Raw genomic sequence first — 20,036 nt, forward strand, 5'->3', positions numbered from 1 at the left:
TGAGGACACCACTTTCCTCCTTCTGCTAAACATGAACAGAGTGACATCCTCAACTCAGGCTGGAGGTAGGTTCTGAAAATTACAGCAAGACAAGGCTTTGCATGTAACACAAACAGTGAAACTCTTCAGCTCTGAATGCAAACAAACCATAAATATGGACATAAGTTGGATAGTTGTGTAACAGAACTGAACAATGAAATCCTGGGATGTCTAAACACACTGGCTTATATGGAGCTATGTCTGGTATCTTGGATCAGGACTGCTGTTGGTGTTGAACCTGTAACTCAATAACATGGACAACTTGTAGATTTTGGCAAGAACAGCAGTAATTTTGCAGCATCAAGAAACATCTATTCAATCTCAAAATGAGTGGCATGGAATGAGTGGGGTTTTTTTGTTGGTTTGTTTGTTTTTTTAATAATTAAACAATATTAACTTTCAAAAATACATGGGAACATCCCCTGGCACAGTTTAATTCACTAGTGTAAATATAACCAAAGTGGCTGTATATAGAAGCCTTGAGGTCTGGATTGTTAAAATTTAAACAAAATGCTATTCCTTTGTTGCTTCAGTCCTCCATCTCTGTATATGCCACATGATGAAGTCCAGACTTTTCTTATATTGAGCCATAGCTTTCATGAAAAATGAGAAGTGTCCTTTAGGAGAAGAAGACCAATCTTTTACCATAATTATTGTCAAGTCAAGTGCCTATCAGTTCTCAAGGTGGACAGGGTGTGAGCACTGTTTGGGAGATTTTTCTCACTAGACTTCATCTGGCTAAAGGTAGGCATTTAGCCACCTAAACAAGTTAGAGGTATCATGTACTAAAGTTGCCCACCACTCACTACTAACTCAAGTGAGGGCTTAAGATGATGAGTTTACACATCTACGTTAAGTTTTGTGAAGGGAATTTGATCTGTGCTTAACTGGCACCTCTCTAGATCTCCTTTATTATTCTGGAAGTTTCTCCCAAACATGAAAATTCACCAAAGTGAATTCCTGCATTGTCTTCTGCTAAGTGTGCTTTGTAAACATAGAGGTCAGGATCTGAATGACAGATACCCACCCCGCAGGCAGGAAAATGTTTGTGCATTGGGTCTGTCTGGGTTGCAGTTAATGTTCTTCATAGCTGCTTATGTGGCACTGCTTGAGAAAAGTGGCCAAAATGACACTGACAACAAACTATTATAGCTACTGCTGAAGAGTATTTACACAGCATCAAGACCTTCTCTGTTTATAACATCCTAATAAATGCATTTAAAGTGCACAGATGCTGGGGGAAGCCATGACCAGGCAGAGGACCCAATCATGCCAGTGAGAGATTTCATTCTGCACACTGTCATGCTCAAAAATAAAGGAGAGGTGAGAAGATTGGACAGCTCATATTCTGGTTGGGTACTGTCTGTGTTTTGGTCTGAAGATGGGACATGGTCAATTACTGTTTGTATAATTTTTTTTGGTTTTGTGTTTTCTCTCTCTTCTTCCGCTCCTTCACTTATTAAACTGTTTTTATCCTGACCCATGTGTTTCCTTGCATTTACTCTTTCATTCTTCTTACATTCCACTGTGGGGAGAAGGGAGCAGTGAAGGACTTTTTATGGAGTACTTAGCTGCTTAACACACAACAGCATGGATGAACGGGTGAGTAAATGTCCTGGGCAGTACAGACATTCTCTCAAAGGAGACACCCACCATCTTGCACTAGAAAAGCTCTCTCCATAACTTAATAATATACTTTGTATTTACAGCCGTCAGTTTCACCCACAACATCTGCTTACAGTGCAATTAGTGCTTACGTATACTCTTCCTGTATTTAACCTTTTATCTTAAATGATGATGGGTCACAATTCAGCCAGAGCATTTTGCCCAATTGAAGATATTCTTGGCCAAGGAAGTACCATCACTGCAATCTATATCCTGCATCAGAAATAAGAACACCATAATTCCCTCTTCTGCTATTGCAAATAAAAATGCCAGGAAATAATTTTTTTACATAAGCATTTCTGTAATGACTAAAAAGAAATTGAAAAAAAAAGTTATATTAATTTATTTGCACTATAATGAAAATACCACATTATTATGCTATCACTTCTCTTTCTTTCCTTTCTCTCACTTTCTTTGCAGATTTTTTCTCCTGATTCTAATTTTTGTTGTTGTTTCTTCCTAAAGGTATGCTTGAATAGAACTATCTGGTTTAGAAGATGAGGCTGACTGATTACTGTAATTCATAGGGCCTTAATTAGCTGCACAAACCATTAGCTACAATTAGACTATTATAAAACACTTGATGCACTGTGTCAACCATGGGGGCTCATTTATTCTTGTGGCAGGGAAGGGAGGGGGGAAGGGGAAAAGAGAGCACTGTACAGCCAAGCATGCTAATAAAGAATGATTTTTGATTTAAGATGTTGCCGATAGTCCCTCAGAATTAATCTCAATAGCTGTCTAATTTGTGTCGGTGGATGGTATATTTATTGTAAAATGACACCAAAGCTAAATGAGTTACCTGAAGCAGGACTGCTAATGTCAGCGCCTGGAGACGCAACTCCATATGCCGTAATACAGCAAGGCACTGGGGGTGAATACTCCCAGTGAAGCACTTTGCTTCATCTGTCTCTGAAAATGCAGCAACCTGACTTACACTTTATGATCTTTAAATAATAATAATTTTAAAAAATTAAAAATATGAGAAACAAATTCCAGAGCAGCTTTCAAAGGTGAGGGGGTGCTTACAAGGGCATGGTCCAGGCAGAAGAAACCTTATTGAAATTGGTTTGGGTGTTGGCATATATTACAGATGAGGTAGATTTTTCTAAGAGGCTTAACACAGTGGGAATGTAAGTATGACATTCTTTAACATAGAGGCCTTTTTTTGTTTGTTTTCCTGTTGTATTTTCTGATTCATATTGTATTGATCTAACTTTCTAGTTGCAAATTGCTGGAAATACATTTATAGATTCCTTTAATTTCTTTCTTTTTTTTTTTTTTTTTTTCTTTCCCTTGATTAATTTCCTGCTAAGCACCTTTGCAACAGAAAGTCAGGAGCTTAAAATAGGACAGATTGGTTCAATAATACATGGCACTTGGTCTTTTCTGTATCATGCATGAAAGTATAAAAGCACATAGGGGAAGAAAGTAAAATCTGAAGTTAATATGTTAGATTGGGACTTAGAGACTTGAATTCTGTTCCTGTTGTGCCCTACATGACCTTGGGCAATTCCATTTCTCTGTGCTTTTGTGCAACATGGGGACAGTCACACTTTCTCTCCTATTATGCTTTGTTTCTTTCAACTCTGGGGCCCAGATTCACAAAGGTAAATCAAGGTAATTTATCTTGATGGACTAGAAAGTAAGAGCTGAATTACCTCTGTGGATCAGGTCTAAGCTTTTTTGGGGCAGGGATTACCTATTGGTTTGGGGAAACACAGCACCTGGCATGCAGGACCAAATGTCATTTAGAAACTCTAAATCTTCTTGTAAAAAAATCCCACAACATGCTGCTAATAGGATGGAGTTGTTACACTGCGTACACTGTGATTAACTAGCTGATGATCTTCAGCAATGCTGCAGCTGCCGAAACACTTTGTACTATCCTCAGCCATTAATATCTCAGCAGAAACAGAGCTCAGAGTGTCCAGCCCCAAAATTACAAACCTCTGTTGCCAGAGCCAAAGGAAGGTGAGTCACTGATAATTGCAGTTGAGTGTCCTGTGTCTCACTTAGGATGCTGAGCACTATATATAGTCCAGGAATCAGAGAAAAAAACTTGGAGCATGACTCTCATCGCTGTATTTACACAGGGGAATGCAAATGTGAGGTGAGAGGGAAGTGTTACCTGGCTCTGATGCAGAGGTGGCAGCCACCATTTCTCACACACAGAAGTCCCCTAGAGCAGTTTGGTGTGAGATTGTCTCTTCCTGTGTCTGGTCTGACTGTTCCAGAACACAACAGGTATCATTATGTGCATCTAGAAACTGGCTGCCCTAACCTCTCTCCCTTACTACAGTCTTGAAAACCAAGGTTTCTTCCTTGCACATCTTTGCCAAAGAATATAATTGACATAACTTTAACAAAAATTGCCATGATATTAATGACTGTTTACAACATATATATTCATTTAAGCTAAAACATTAATGTTTTGTGTGGAAAATTTTGTCTCCTTCAGAGGAAAAAACAAATGCCTACCTTCCCACCCCTCCAAGATACTATGGTATGCAAAAATGTAACAATAACAGAACAAAACAAATTAAAGAACATCAAACGACAATCTGTAAGCAAAGCATTTTGTCCTACATTTGTATGGGAGTGCATGTAGCTATGTATGCATGCAAATGACAGTTATACACATTTATGTGAATCTAGGCATTTACAATGAAGAAATTTATATAAATTGTATTCTATTGAAAAATCTAAAGAAAAATATCCTGTTGCACTTTATAGTCAGTCTGTCAACTATAAAATAATTTACATATAGGCATGGAGCAGTGGTAAAGATTGGTGTCAGAGAGAATTCAATAATTAGTAGCTAATTATAAAACATACTAAGTTAGATAGGGTTGCCATTTTATAATTATGATAGAAGATGAAAAAGGATTTTCTGGATGATGAAAGAAGGATCAGTCAAGGATGACCAAGAGCTCAGTTCAATCTAGTAACATGATTGCAATTAAAAATCACACTCATAAACAGTACTCCACTTGGATTTGAGAAAACACCCTGGCCTTACAGGAAAAAAATGGGTAAGGTCTTTTGTACATTGAAGAGATTTGCAAAAGGAAGAAATTTATTCTTTTGCTTTAGGACTAGTTTTCAACATATCTTCAAAAAAATCCATGGTCCACACACATGTACAACTGAATGGAAATTCTAAATTAATTATCTCAAATTCTTTATTAGATAGTATCAGAAAACAGCCTGGAGGAAATAGGTGGAGTGAAACCTCCTAGAGAAATAGGCTCCTCTGACACCTCTAAGAGGGAAAAGTATATTTAAAGTCTGTGGTCCTACAAAGTTTATTAAACATTTATTCAGTGATTATTGAACAACCACTGTGCAAGCAGCAGTTTCCTCAGTTTCCAAGCAGTCACCTCACAGTAATAATGGCAGAAGACATGGATGCCTCAGGAGATGTTCCTTGGGGAGTTTTTCTCAAGCCCCCTGAAACAGGATGCTTTGGCAGCAGCAAGACTGCCAGCACAGGGTGGAGGCTTTGAGTTCTGAACAGTAACAGAACAGTGAGGAAAGCCAGGAGTAAAATCACAGAATCACAGAAAAACCTGAGTTGGAAGGGACCCACAAGGATAATCAAGTCAAACTCTTAACTCTGCAAAGTGCTTTTCCCGAGAGTCACAACCTGAGCCTGAGAGTGTTGTTCAGAAGCTTCTTGAACTCTCTCAGATTTGGTGCTGTGAAAACTGCTGTTCTGGGGAGTTTTTTCCAGTGACCATCCACCCTCAGGGAGAAGAACCTCTTCCTGAGATCCAATCCCAACCTCCCCTGGTACAACTGCATTTGCTCTGGGTCCTCTCAGGGATTCCCAGAGAGAAGAGATCATTTCCTGCCCTTCCTTTTGCCCTCACAAGGAAGTTTTAAACTGTGATGAGGTCTCCTCTCAGTCTCATCTTCTCCTAACTTGCTCCTTTTCAGCCACGCCTGAAATTACTGAAGTTTTTTTCTAAGCATTTACACTCCTTGCCATGTTTCCTCCGATTTTGGATTTCCATTTCTGAAGCAGTGCCTTATTTGACTTTCTACATAGTGATCTACATATTATCTCCCTCCTTCCTTCCCCGTTAAAGGGTGTGCAGGCCTTCCATGACTGTTATGGATATGACACATCTTTGTGAAAAGGGGATAAAGGATTTCAGGAAGGTGTTTTCAAAAGTTCAAGTGGCAGGCAGGCACAATATTCTTATTAAGGATCTATGTGTACTGAGACACTTCAAAAGTCTTGCATTTAACTTCTTGGCTTCTGGAGCTAGCATCACCCTGATTTCTGTATTCTTTCCATTTTCTCCTAACTTTCCATTCAATAGTTTAAACTTGTGATGTTATTTCAGTAGTGTGGTTGGTATGTTGCTTTTTTATTCCTTTTTTTCACTCCCCTGGGAAGTCAAACTGTAGACAGTATTACTTAGTGATTCATCTATATTTCCTTCTTGAACCAATTCCTGCTTGTTGCTTAGGTCTTACAGATGTTTTGTAGAGATACTGTAAATGGCAAAGAGTTCTCAGCCTCCAACAATACTGATTTTAAAGTCATAAAACCTCCAGTTTCTGATAAAATAATGGAGAACTCACACAAAGAGAGCAAGTAGGAAGGGGAAAGATTAAGAGGCAGAAAAATACCACTTTTTTATTTACTGGGTTTGACTTAGATCTCATAAATTCTTTTTAATGTAATGATACCATTTCTTCTTGCTCCAAAGGAAAAAAAAAATCTTTCAGATCAAAATTTATCACAGTCAAAAAAAAAAAAAATTAACAAACCAGCATAAAACATTTAACAGCAACACTTAATAATGTATACAATAAAATATTGCTCTAATATATTGACAAATACAGCAATAAACTATTAATGTGATTATGCTTCATCAGTGCAACAGACCTTTCTTGTCTTTCAAACAGTTGAATAAAATCTCTCTCCTCTAATAAGCAGTTTCACCATAATCTTATAAGAATAAACAAACAAACAAACAAATAAAATGCTAGAATTAAAAAAAAATCCAATTAATTTTCTTGTGACCACATATACAGATACAAACTAAGGTAGCTGTAATTTATTTTTGGTTTACACCAGAGTAAGTGAAACGGAGCTTATTCCATAACAGCTTAATTAGGAAGACACTGTAGCTGCATTTTTTTAATACTTATTTTCACCACTCCTGGGAAAAAAAATCCAAGAGCTATGTTCCACTTTCCAGATGCTGACTGAGTCATAGGAAGACAAGTTGTGCAACCTATAAATGAGATCTACTCTGGAGCTGGTTAACGATTGCTGCAATGTCTGAAGGCAGCCTGACAGCTGACATGGTCACAGGGTCTTGGGACATGGGTAAAAGTGAAGCACCTGAAACTACAATTCATGACAGACAGTATCCAGAAACCTCTTCAAATCTATTTCAGAGACAGAATCTGACTCTGGTCTGCTAGTGTATCTCAGCTTCAAATCCTCTCATATAATTAAACAAGACAGGTCAGTTTTTTCTCACATCAACAAGAGAAGGTTCATAAGGCTGAAGCACTCTCACAGACCATGTTAACTCCTGATTCAAGCCTCTTTTTTCTTTGAACATCTAAGAAACCATCTGCATATAAGAGATTCTATTTAACTGTTGGAACATAAACGGTAAAGCAGATAAGTGAGTGAGAAACCCTTCTTTCAAGCATTTTAATTATTATTTTCATATGAGCTCCCTGTCACCAGATCTTATCAACAACTACTTCATATATCCTAGCTCTCTTATGGAATTGAAATATTCAGGGAGGATAAGGCTACTTAAAAGTACTTTTATTTTCAATGTGATAGTTTCTTCAGTCACATTTCCTCCTTAGGATTAGGAAAATGTTGTTCTGGATGGATGGAAAAAATGGAATCTGGTGCCATAATTACACCTATACATGTGTTGTGGTGCCCTTAGTGTGCTCACAGACATTGCCAAAGTCAGTTGGAGCTCTTCAGTACAGAAATCCAGATATTTAATTCACATAAAGTAAAATATTGTATCACTCCAGGCTGTGTGTAAAGCACACTTCAGAAATCTCACCTGAAAAAATATATAAGAATTCAGTTTTGTGTTTCCAAAAAGTCGGTGACTGCTTAAGCACTAGGAAAGTTATATGTAGCAGAAATAACACTCTTCAGGTTTGTGAGAGAAGCTCAGATAGCATTGTTAATGACTTTCAGACGTGTTTGGAATTAATCCCTTGCATCTGTTTGTCATCTTTTTCAGATTTAATGACTTGATGCTTTTCTAGGTAAACAAAGAGGGTCTCTTTCTCATCCCTGCTACTTAGAGCAATGTGAATACCTGTAAAATGAAAAGGTGACTAGACTGAAAATGTCATTTGCTGTGACTTTGTTATGACCTTTATTCAAGCCAAATTCCAGTCCAACATGAGTCACAGCAATCTGATGGATGGAGTTGCAGCTATTGAGTCTGCTCCTGCACAGGCCAGGAAAGAGAGAGGCGTGCTTGCAGCTAAATCTAGACATCAGTGGTACAGAAATCAGTATCTTACCAGCTCGCTCATCCTCCATTATACTTGGTGAAGAACAATATATACTTCCAGGTCACAATTCATCTGATCTCTTTAAAATCTCTACTTTAGTCTAAGATAAATTGCATCCTAGAAATGCCCACTAACTATGCAGAGCCTCTAAGGTGATATCTGCATTGTAGACATCTACAATTAATCATGTGAATTTCTGGATTGGTTTAAAGATGGTGGAAAACCAAAGTTAATATTGGAAGTTCCTGTCTACTCTTTATGTTAATGTCATTGTACCCCTGCTGCTTTATAAGAAATAAAGCTTCTCCTGATAACTGCAACAGAGAATTCCTTTAATATGTAAAGAGGAGCATTTTTGTGGGAGAAAAAATATCACAAGAGTGAAATAAATGCGGGAAACAAAACAGACTGAATTTATAATGATTAAAATTTATTCTATTCTTCCATTCTTCTACTTATACTTGCTATTGGCAGCTGAAAAATTAGGTGTGATACCAGACCTTAGACCAAATCATCAGTACTGGAAATGCCTTTTTAGTTGCTAACACCAGAGATTTGCTCTGCTTCTGTCTTTCACTGGACTCCTCCAGGTGAAGGAGGCAGTTTCATAAAACATGACATTTCCTAGCTCAGTCTTCTACAGAAACCAGCTGTCGATAAACACCAGCAGCCATTGAGCTGAGCATCTTTCCCATGTGCGGACAGCTCCCATGCATGACATACACATGTAGCTGTGTTTTTGTTTTACTGCCTCTGCAGGTTCAGCCTGGAGATCTGGGTTAGTCCCCCACAATGCTGTGGCTGTGAGGCTGGAGGAATTGTGCTCCTCATGTCCAAACTATCCAGAAGCCTCACAGGCTGCACAAAGGCTTTCCATAAAATTTTTCCAGCTTGTGTTTCCACCTTCCTTGGACTGAAAGCAACTAGGCTATCATCTTAAACTGAGAAAATGTCTATATATAGCAGAAAATGCATGTCAGTGATGAAAATTAGAATATTAATTTCAGGGTTTAAAACCAGAATATTTTCAAAATTCTGAATTTTCCATCATTATTCCTAAAAACCAAGACATATGAAAATTTCCTTAAAAAAGAATTCTGTCTTTGGAATGCTTTTGGGGCTTTTTTGGTGTTTTTTGGGTTGTTTCTTTGTGGTTTTTTTCCCCCCTTGTTGTTGTTGTGGAGCATTTTTATGTTTGGGTTGTTTTTTTTGGGGGGAGTTTTTTTGAGGTCTTTGTGGTGTGTTTTATTGGTTGCTTGGTTGGCTTTGATTTTGCTTTGTTGTTGTTGCTGTTGTTGTTTTGGGGGGTGGCGGTATTTTTTGTCTTTACCTCTGGTTTAAAGCTGTACCTCAGAACAGGTTTACAAGGTCATGAGGACCATATTGGCTCATGTCCTTGTAGAAATAATTTTTATGTATTCCAAATACAATAAAAAATACTGGCTGTATTTGTTCCACTTTATCAGGTCAATATGTATATGTGCAGTTATGTTAAAATATTTAATTATTTACTCGGGAGACCAGAACAGCTGTTTTTCCAGGTAAATGTATTTTGAGGTGGCTTCTTACAACATGTATTATGTTAGAACTATTTCATTTTTTACTTATATGCATTTTTTTGTAATGAGAATTATTTTAAAAGGCAAAATCTATTACCTTCAGAGCTATTCTCTTCTGTCATGGAAACACAGATTTGGGGGTCATGCTTTGTGTAGTAAAACAGCATCAGTATGACTCTTTGAAGAAGCACTCTTCTTGATTGTACAGGCCAGAGTCTGATGTGTTTATTTGTAAGAGGAACAACATTGAAAAGCTGACTTGCTGAGTAACCAATTTAACATTAAATTATTTTAGTGGAAGTTTCTTTACTTATGTATCAAAGCAGATTCCTGCCTAAAACCCATAAGCAGCATGAGACACAAGAGTTTAGCATGAACAACGTGAATGGACATTGGAGAGCTGAACATGCACTCTAGGAAAAAAAAAAAAAGAGTGTGATGAAACACTGGTTTGTGTCTCAGCATTCAGTTTACCTCCAAGTAGAAAAGTCAGAAAGAGATTGCTTGATCACAGAACCTTTACCAGTTGTTCTAGAGCTGGAAAAGCCTTTGGATCTATGGCTGTCTTCTTCAGTTTTATGTTCCCAGCATTTCTGGGAAAAATTTGTCCTTTTTTCAGAACAGTTAGCTCAACAAACAGGGTGATATGTCAGGCTTTTGAAGGTGGGAAGATGTTTTTTCCCTTAACTGCTTTGTGAAAAGCCATTTCTAAAATTCAGCTTTCCTAAGTAACTTTCTTGCTCATTTTCTTTAAAAGTAACAGGGGACTATCACCATGGCTATCCATATGAAATATATGGCAACATGTTTAGGAGTAATGGTATCCTTGTGCTTGTGGTAGTCAAAGATAAAAATTTGTAGCAAAAGAAATCAACTTTATTACACTAACCTGTATCCTTCTTCTCCAGAACTCATGTGCTAAAAGCTCACTCTTCCTTTTCTCAGTTTTCCTAATCAAAGCATTTGTTCAGCTTTCTTTTGCAATGAACTTTAATCTATCTGGTACTGCAACTTTGACCTCAGATGTTGCACAAAGCGATTCCATAAAGGGAACCCCAAAAGAGATCCACATTGTAAGCCCTGATCACCTGAGTCTGATTTTATTAACCATTCATTAATTGATTAATTTGATTCATTACAAGCTCTTTGATTTACTAACTGTTTTACACTAATCTAAATTTTGCAAGAAAATGGTGTGGGATATAAGGATAGGGATATTTACTTTGTTGAGCTGCAAGTGAATGCTGAAGAAAGTACTGTGATAGCTAACATGGAATGCAGTCCTGAAATCTCTTTCTTTTCAGAACTGGTTGGAAAGAGTCTGAGAAAATGTGATTCCTCCCTTTCCATGGGTTCTTGCTATGCCTAAATTAGAAGTAATTTATGAATATCTGATTAAGATGGTATAACTCAGTGATGTTAGTGATGACACTGACATTTATGTTTTATTTGATGTAAGCTTGGGTCTGACTGTGAGCAAGTAAGTGGATGTCAACAGATAAGCAAAATAAAATTGCTGAACTCCATAGCTAACAGCATATTAAGAAAAGAATTCCCCAACCTAATGCTGTTCCACATTTTCTAATTTCACCCAGAATGTTGAAAGTCTATCTAAAAGTTAAACAATGTTTGACACATTCCTCCTTCCTGAAGAACCTTGCTAATCTGTCTGAACAATTTTAATAATAACTCAGCAAGATGTCTTTTTCCTTTCTCCCTCCACTTTTTTCTCTTTTTTCTCTTGGGCTACTATGAGAACTTTAATGACCCAACAAGTTTGTCTTCTGTCTACTGAGAATGCTGCAATTTTTATTTGGTGGAATCACTGCACTGGAAAGATACTCTTAAGTGAAACACCAGGATAAATTGGTACTCCCCAAACATGTTACCTTCAAGTTGGCTTTCCCAAACTATCAGTCTTTTCCCAAAGAACAGGTTTAGGACTACTAAACCATTGCTCATCTTCAATGGACACAGTTCAAAACTTTCTATCTTTTCACCAACATCAGTGAGTCTATAATGATGTGTGCATTTCTATTTCTTCCTAATCCCACTCTTTTATGCACTGAAGCACCTTAGTCTATGTGTCAGATTTGGTATATTTAGCTGTCTAAGCTTCCATCAGTTCCAATTACCAGGAAATTTGGTAACAAATGTTACATGAGTGAAATTTATCGAGAAACCTTGACTTTCACCATCTTCCTGCCCCACTGAATTTAATTTTTTGGGGTTTTTTTGTTTGTTTGGTGGGGTTTTTTGGGGGGTTTTTTGGGGTTTTTTGTATGTACAATATCTGAAGATTCCATGAGGTGAGATCTGCAAGTCTTTGGTTTCAGATGCTACTACCTCTTGCTGTCTGCCCCTCTGGATTTCTTCCCTGCTCCCAGAATTATGGGAGCACTGGCAAAAGACTGGGTGTGATTAGACTTCAGCTGTACCATTGGAAACCCAGCATCTTCATTCAAATTAGAAGAAACTCTTCCAATCTGGAACTTCTCAGGGAAGAGGGTATTTTTCTTTTACTGAGTCTTTTAGGGTGCTGTAGTTGCTTAGCAGAGGTAAGGCGATCTTCCAAGCAGGCAGAGCCTAAACACTGAGAGATTGCTCAAAGAAAATTTGTCAGCATCCTAAGATTTTCCTGAAGTTTTGCTTCCCAAGTTATCTTGAGACAATTGTTATGGTTTGACACTGGCGCAATGCCAGCGCCCCCATGAAAATGAACCTTCCCAAATAAATGCTGGGAGATGTGATCAGGAACAGAGCAGAGCAGGTCCAAGCTTAATAACAAAAGGGGAAAACTTTATTAAACTACTACAAGAGACACGCACACTACATCCAGAATGAAAACCTAAAACATTCCTCCTCCCTCCACCCAAACTCCAATAAACCACAGTGAGACACAACTCGGACCCTTAATCAGGTTCCCACCCTTCAATATAATCAATACTTTGTCCATCAAGGGAGAGAGGAGTCTCCCTTGCACCATAGACCCCCAGAAAACACAGCTGCCACTTCTTGTGTTTCCATGTCACACATGGCACTTCCTGGAGAAAATCTGCCAGTGTGACACTGTCCTTTCCATGACACCATGCATGGACAGACTGCTCATAGGGCTCCTTTAAGGATGCTTTGCCAAGGACCAAAAGGAACAACAGTCCAGTGTCTCATTTCAGGACCACAGTCCCTCTCCCCTGGGGCCGAGGGCAAAAATAGAGATCATCTTCCTGAAGACAGAGGGCATCACCACACCCTCCTCAGCTTTTCTCTGCTCACTCCATTCCTGTACTGGTAGTCACTGAAGCAGGTCTCTTGGCTCACCATGCATCCCCCTAAAATGCAGTCTCTCTCTTGGAGGAGAAATTGGTTCAGTCTATGGCTAACAAGAAAAGTCCAGCTGAAAGCCACTCCATCATTGCCTCCCCAACCTTCTTTTCCTAACGTCTCAGGTCCCAGGCTGTCTCTCTTTCCTTCAAATTAAGGAGGAGTAATATTTCACAGAGCTTTAATTTCCCAGGAAAGGGTCAAAAGTCCCAGATTCCCTGGACAGCTGAAATCTCCCAAGCTGGGCACCTTCCCCCCACTTCTTCTCCTCTCCCAGCAAACTTCCAGGCATCTTCAGGCTCTCTGTCTCTTTCCCTCTGGGTTGGGGGGGAAGGGGCAGGGAACAAAGACATCTCAGACGTTCTCCACCCTTCCATCCACAGGAGCTGGCCCAGCTCGGTTCCAGACCCTGCACCCCTGGCCTGCCTCCCCAGGCTGCATGGCTTCCCCTCCCCACCCAGCTCGTGGCTGGGCAGCGGAGTCTGCACCCTCCGATGACCGGAGCCAAAGAGAGCGAACTCTCCTGGGAGTTCTTGCTTTTAGCCCCTGGTGTTCTCAGAGGCGTGTCCAGCCTTCAGTGGTCACTCCAGGTGCCAATATCCAAATGTGACACTGATTGGTTTGGCTACCAACTTCCTGAGAAAATTCTCTTCCGTGTCAAACCATGACACAATGATGTCCACATAACAGTTGGTGTCCGTTATAAACAGGATGTACATTTAAGTATATATATATATAGATATAGATATAGATATAGATATAGATATAGATATAGATATAGATATAGATAGAGATAGAGATAGAGATAGAGATAGAGATAGAGATAGATAGATATAGATATAGATATAGATATAGATATAGATGATATAGATATACATATAGAATAGATATAAATATAGATATAGACATAGATATAGATGATATAGATATAGATATAGATATAGATATAGATATAGATATAGATATAGATATAGATATAGATATAGATATAGATATAGATATAGATATAGATATAGATATAGATATAGATAGATATTTTCTTCAATATTATTTCCTGAATAGGGATAGAAATCATAACAATACACTTGAGGAATTATTTTTATGTCTACAGGGTTGACTGTAAAATATACAGCCTACTTTGTAAGAAAAAGAAAATTTATGGACATGAATGAATGAATGAATAAAAAAAGATTAAAAATAAGAAAACTCTGATGTTTTTGTTTTGTTTGTCTATGTTTGCTTAGTTTGATTTGACTGTGATTTTTTTAAAGGAATGAATATAGTTCTCTTCAATATTCACTTTAAATATTCATGTTTCATTGTTTCTTATTCCTAGAGTTTAAAAAATGGCTACCATAATTTATATATATATATATATATATATATATATATATATAACTAAATAAGGTGTCCCTTAAAAATAAGCCAGTCAGCAGTATTAAGACACAGCCTTTTAATTTAGGTAAGAATTGCCTTTGTAGAATAGAAACAGGATATTTTTTTTTAATCCTTCCAAAGAATTCAAGATTAGAGACAAGCACAAGTTAAAAATAATTTTTAAGTTCAGCTACAGAAAGCCTGAGTGATTCATATAGTTTCAATTCTTCCTGTGAATTTTTCCTTTGCTTTCAATTGTTCTTATTTACATATAGCCTAGTTTCAGAGCAGAGACCTTTTAAACACATCAATAGGTCAATAAATCTATGCTTTTAATAGGGATGTACTTTTGTCCATTCTTAATTTTGGAGCTTTTCATTATGCACTGTCCTGCATGACTATACACTGCTGAACATGAAATGTTTACATTGAATTAATTTGTTCTTTCAACACATTTGATTATTAGAAAGTGCAAAAGGGATGTTTTCAAGGTTTATACATGCATATGTTGACCTTTCCTTGACAATATAAAAGGCTGATTCTATTGCCATTATACCCTCTGCAGGGGGGATGTAGTGCAATGTCTGGGAACATATAAATTCTCACAGAAGAAAAGAGAAGTTACATTTCCAAGGACACATGACCTAAGGATGCTCTTCTACTATGGATGTAGACTTTTCTTCTATTTTCTGATGCCTTCTTGGAGCTGCCTTTGCAATCAGGCACAGAGCTGAGAACATATTCAAGAATCTGACATCTAATAACATGAATCTCTGCTTAAACACAGAATAACTGTCTGAACTTTGAGACACTGTTCTCAGAAAGGTGTCTTAGGCGTATTTCCTAGGAGTATAGCCCATTTTTCATCCTGCCTTATTACCTGTGTACAGGGATCCCGGAAATGTACCTGTATGAGTGCCAAGCAAATAGCTTGACTTATGCCCTGGGGGTCATGTTCCTTTCAACCAGGAATGATATCCTAGGAGATCAGGATCCCCTCTTGGGAGTCCAGTGGGCTTACAGCGGTTGTATGGTGTTAACAAGCTCAAAACCTCTCAGGCCAAGACTCTCATGTATGTTAAGATATCATCTCCTACTGCAATTAAAAAGCCCCAAACAAACAGGAAAAACAAAAAAGCCCAAAACAAAAACAAACAAGCAACCAAAAAACCAAAAATAACCAAACACTTAAAGAGCTGTCTTTAAATCTCGGTGTGAGGAAATTATTTTCCTATGGTATCTTACAGATACTACAAATTACTCTTGTCATTATCTCCATCCCTATATGTAAGGGGAGTATTCTTTATGATTAAATTGTGACCAGTGGCAGAAAACTCTTCAAACTATAAAAGTAGTTGCTTAATACTTGAATAAAAGAGCAAAAGAGGGGGGAATTGATGAATCTATAGAGTTTCCAGTATTTTTTCTCACAGCTGAGAGGATACAGGAAACACCAACATCAAACAGAACACATTACTGATTATCCTTATGATTATCTTGTTAATTCTGTTCTTTATTTATGTCCACAGGCATATCCACAGTGACTTTAACTTCTCTTCTGCCTCCCTCTGCTTGACATGGGCACTATGCCCGACTTGTCTAAATCAATGACCTAACCACAGCCTCAGTGTCCATAACGTTAAAGATTGCAGCCTCTTTGTACCCCTAATGACACTAAGGGTGAAGGATACTGGAAAAAACTCTCCAGCTCTCTTCTGATGGGTCATATTTGCACTATGCAGTTGAGGGGAGTATCCAGTTGAGAAGATTGTTTTTCAAGGGAAGACATTGAAAACTAATAAGAAACATAGCAAAGCAAACTATTAAGAAACATAGCAAAGCCAAGAAGAACCCTGTGAATAGTGTTTCTAAGATGCAACTGTTTTTCTGAAAGCTTCCACTAAGTCAAAAATTATAGTTTACTTTAATATCTAGAACTGAAAAAGGAAAATCAGTATAGGAAAAATTTCCTGCTAGATTGCAGAAAACAAGTGAACCAAATCAAAGTCTGCATATTGAAGATACACAAGATCTAAGCCTTTCCTAGATAGGAATGAAAGGCATGACTATAGACAATATCTCTATCTCCAATATGGGGCAAAAAATTCTGGTTTGCCTTCTGCATTGCAGATCTCCTTAGGTTGGCTGCCTCTTTCTCTCTACCTCTTACAATTTTGGGATCCCTTGTACTACTAAAAGCTGGACAATTATAAGGTTACCTGTGTTATGATATAGCACAGTAGAACTTCAGCAGGTCAAAAGAGTTCCTCTGTCTTTGGTATTATCATTGTCCCATTTCTCTCACAGGTGTTATACTGTATATTCTGGGATACTGTTCCTCAGTCAGTCTATTCTCCTAGGTTTATTTTTATATCAGATCATCATCAAGTGGTCTCCATTGTAAAAAGCACTGTTCTCAAAAGTGGCTATTATAATTCAGCTTACAATGATGAACACAATTACCTTTAGGTTCATTTAAAAAAAGATGAAGGAAAGAAGAAAAAAATAAGAAATTCATCTGAACAAAGAAAGTCTTTGTAGGAAGGTCAATTGTGTAAAGGGACAGCTGTTTGAAAAAAAAGACACATTGATCTAAGCTTCCGAAGTAGTAAAATATACAAGAAAAATTGATAACTCAGACTCTCATTGAAATGAAGGCAGAGAAAATAATTTACTGAAAAGTTTTAAGTCTAATACAGTAGCAGTAGCTGATACTGTCCTAAAGAAATTATCTGATGCTTTTGAAGGAGTAAAATAAGACAAGGTCTCATGCTTTTTCAGTGACTGTTTTTGAATATGGGTACAACTGGGATTTTAAAGAGGAATTTACAATAGACAATAAATTGAGCATTTTTTTATCATTAATTAGGTTGAATTTCCACATATGGTGTAGAAATGCAATATCTCACTTCACAGATGACTGATGGAATTATGTGGGTTATCCACTCAAGGTTACAGGGAAGGTATTTATACCAAATTGGTGCTCAGAGCATTGGATCATGTGATTTCTCATCTCCTTAGGGATGTCAAACAGGATGGATTGAAGTTAAGCTGAAGGATCAGTTTTCATATTCAACCCTATGCAAATAAATTAATTAATTAAGAAAAATCAGGCCAGCCAAACCAATTCAGTATAATATCAGCCCAATGAGTGAGTAAAAGTGTGCTGTAATTGCTGGAAGAAAACTACAGTAATATTTCCCCATAGCTGAAATACTAGAGTTCTGAAAATCCTGAGATCCTAGTCCTCCAGGACTTTTTAGTTTCTCTCACAATTGTATAATAGTCCATTCACCCCAAGAGTTTTTGAATAGTGGGATCAATGAAATATCATTTTTAAAATAAGTACAATTTCACTGGAAAACTTTTAGCTTCTCTATCCTGTTATTCTTATATCTGCATTTTCATTCCAAGCAGAAAAACACTGCATTTTGCAGAAATCTCAGGCTAGAAGTAGGGGGTGTCTGTTCCTGTTGTTGTTTTTTATATCTTTCCTCATTTTTATTGGTAAACTATCAAGCAGGATGTTCCCCCCTCCTGTTTTTAAACAGCTTAAACTGATTGTATTTCAAAAAAATGCAGATGCCTATATCTTTTATAGGAGGAAAGTCATTAAATTTTGTAAATGTTAGGAAAAAAAGAAACTATGAATGATATTCTGGAAAGTGACAGCATCATAAAATATGCACAATCTGGTCAAGTTCCAATTAAAAAAATGTGTTAGCATAAACAACCTTTAAAAATAGCAATGTAAAATTTACGAGCACAGAGTGGATTTGGAAGTTGTTGCCACACCCAACCACATTTTCAGTTCTCATCAACCTGGTTTCTAATTCTGCATACATTTTAGATTGCTGACATTTTCATATAGAGACAAATTTTCTGCAGCTGTTGTGGAAATCATCAAGCCCTGCAGAGCACAGAAAGGGGATTCTTTGGACATGGAAGAACATTGTGTTGACAATTCCATCTTTATCTGGCAAATATTTCTTTTCACTTTTGTTACTTGCTGATGCTGCCTCTTCAAATACCTGCTTGAAAATTATACAGGAAATTATATCATTTTAATTAATTATAAATTAATTAAAATTGGAAAAGTTCTCCAAAATCATCAAGTCCAACCATTAACCCACCACTACCAGGTCCACCACAAAACCATGTCCCTAAGTGCTGTCTACCAGTTTTTCAATGTCTCTAAGGATATTGACTTCTCCACTTCACTGGGCAGCTTGTTCCACTGCCCGATAATCCTTTCAGTGAAGAATTTTTCCTAATATCCAATCTAAATCTCCTCTGGATCAACTTGAGTTTTGCATTTACTGTTAGAGGATGTTTAATTATTCATGTTTAGATACCTAACAAAGGGAAGCTGGGGAAGGCATCTATTATACCCAAGGCTTCTGATCATCTTCCTTCATCTGCTGCTCTCCTGGGAGCCTATTTTGAGGCAAAAAATAGTACACCTTTAGGAGCTGGTGGATTTCTTCAGTCCTTTTAGGTGTCACGGAAGATTTAATTCAAATCCTCAAATTAATGTTTGTCACTATAATTAAATTTGACCACCTTTTCATTCTTAAAATCTTTGTTCTTCTGTTGCACAATCCTGAAGCTCCTTCGAGCATACAGATTTCTAACTTATAAACACATGGGTTTTTCTGGCACCTGAAGTTGTAATTCTGGGTGACTGTGTGCAGTCAGGTGTTAACAATATTTCAATTGTTCACCAGCATATTCTTTCATTACATTACAGAATGTCTTCTACCCTAAGATGGGATACACCTAGAGCTATCAAAACCTTTGTCTAACTAAAATTAAGCCTTTACTTAAATGTATTTAATGTAATGTGGAGAGACTGAAGTTGTTCTGTGCCATTTATGCAGAGAAAGGGATTATAAGTTAGAAAACTCTGACAACATATCTCCTAAACATTATATCACTCATCTGAGAGGGCAAAATCCCTGAGCCCTGAACAAAACAAATATTTGAATTTCACATGAAGCAGTCACTGAGAAAAAACTATTAGTGACTGAAATGTGAACTGGAATCCATGACCCTCCTTCTGAAATGGGTGCAATAAATATTAGAAATCTCTTGCCTTATATTTTGACTCTAATGAACTATTGGAGTTGAACTATGAATCTAATGAACTATTAGACTTATATAAGTATAAAAACTTATATTTTAACTTACATAAGTCTAAATATAAGTTATTGCAGTTCATTGGAGTAAAAATGTAAGTTTTATAGTTTTGTTAGCATGTTTATGCTAGTAAAACTATAATTCTCCATAATGCCAGTTCTGTTCCTCTTGATCTTGAGAGATGAGTTCCAATGCTCTTACCCATTTCTCTCCCAGTTTGTGTAAGCACAGCAACAGGTGGACTGGTTTCAGTTCTCCCTTCTTACTGAAAGATGGTCAAACACTTTACATCACATCTGTCAGTGTATATGAGGCACTGACAGAAGAAAGGTTTTACTGATAGAGAAAAAGGTAAGATAATGCCAGGTCTGATTACCAGGTGATCAAAATCAGACTTTTATTTCATCT

Source organism: Lonchura striata, chromosome Z (genome assembly GCF_046129695.1).
Source record: "Lonchura striata isolate bLonStr1 chromosome Z, bLonStr1.mat, whole genome shotgun sequence".
Lineage (NCBI taxonomy): Eukaryota > Metazoa > Chordata > Aves > Passeriformes > Estrildidae > Lonchura > Lonchura striata.